The sequence below is a fragment of the Penaeus monodon genome, chromosome 33, assembly GCF_015228065.2.
Source record: "Penaeus monodon isolate SGIC_2016 chromosome 33, NSTDA_Pmon_1, whole genome shotgun sequence".
NCBI classification, from domain to species: domain Eukaryota; kingdom Metazoa; phylum Arthropoda; class Malacostraca; order Decapoda; family Penaeidae; genus Penaeus; species Penaeus monodon.
This window is the reverse complement of record NC_051418.1, coordinates 30,862,571-30,862,788: the sequence shown is the minus strand read 5'-3', so window position 1 is coordinate 30,862,788 and position 218 is coordinate 30,862,571. Positions and strand designations below refer to the sequence as shown.

General features: G+C 49.5%; 1 protein-coding gene across 1 annotated transcript in view; it reads left to right on the top strand.

Moving 5' to 3' along the window:
* LOC119594333 (heat shock 70 kDa protein 12A-like) overlaps positions 1–218 on the top strand; it is a gene marked incomplete at its 3' end in the record, with an annotated part of 15,558 nt that overhangs the window by 2,772 nt on the left and 12,568 nt on the right.

The window sequence follows — 218 nt, the reverse complement described above, 5'->3', positions numbered from 1 at the left end:
CCCCCTCATCCCCCTCCCCTTACCCCCTACCCCCCTACACACAGCAAGCACTGCATTTGCTTTGACGCGTCGACAAGTGCCTCCGCCTCTTCCTCTTCCCTTCCCCTCTGCTTGTTCTTGTTATGTCTAACCGGATGTTCTCGTGGTAGCTGTTATTGTGTTCTTCCGATGTTTTTTTTTTTTTGGTTGTTGGCGATTTATCTTGTAGATTCGTGTCT